Source organism: Plutella xylostella, chromosome 4, assembly GCF_932276165.1.
Source record: "Plutella xylostella chromosome 4, ilPluXylo3.1, whole genome shotgun sequence".
Classification (NCBI taxonomy): Eukaryota; Metazoa; Arthropoda; class Insecta; order Lepidoptera; family Plutellidae; genus Plutella; species Plutella xylostella.
The window spans coordinates 10,826,433-10,827,230 of record NC_063984.1 but is presented as its reverse complement, the minus strand read 5'-3'; the positions used below and the strand labels follow the sequence as shown (position 1 = coordinate 10,827,230).

At 36.8% G+C, this 798-nt stretch overlaps 1 non-coding gene across 1 annotated transcript; it reads left to right on the top strand.

The window, feature by feature from the left end:
• The first annotated feature begins 515 nt into the window (after nucleotides 1-515).
• On the top strand, nucleotides 516-589 carry Trnai-aau. The gene has a single exon. It is a non-coding gene; the product is annotated as a tRNA-Ile (tRNA).
• Nucleotides 590-798: the final 209 nt, after the last annotated feature.

Genomic DNA, 798 nt, shown 5'->3' with positions numbered 1-798 from the left:
CAACGAGGAACGATGCAACCAATCTAATCAATAATCATAAAGTAAGATCTCAGTGTTGTTATGATTCAATTCCCTCGGTTTAGGGTCGACGGTCACTGTATGCCACCTTTGTACAGGATATTATTGTAAAAGGCACGCGTCTGGTCGTTATTAATACAAAATACATAGCTAGGTACTTAGGTGCAATGACATATGTTAGGTAATACATAAAGCAAGTTAGGTATATTACGTAAGTTATTTATGAGTTACTTCGGCAAGTTGAAGTATTTTATAAACAGTTTGCTGTAATTTATTGCCTAAGATTAAGTAGGGCGCCAAGAAGATGTAGCTTATAAATTCTGCCGAACTTTATTGACCTTATGCTCTTCATCATCATCAATAGCGGACAAATTCTGCTGGATAACGCTATAGGTTACACCACCATCAAAGAAAATGTATTCTATTCTATTCCACCAATGCTCCGCCTTCCCATTTCCAAGAGTAATGGTTCGATATTTTCGGCCACTGCTCCCATCGGCCCATTAGCTCAGTTGGTTAGAGCGTCGTGCTAATAACGCGAAGGTCGCGGGTTCGATCCCCTCATGGGCCACAATTCCTTTTGTACATTTTATATTATATCAAAATGAAATCGCTATCATAATAGCGATAGTTACCATATTTTTTTATTAAAAATATACCATTGAAAGTATAATTTAATTTACCATAACAAGCTAAGAAGTAATCCTTAAAAGACTCTCCTTTTCATAACTATTATCAAAGCTGCAACCCACATAGCGTATTATCTTATCGTAAAGGCGG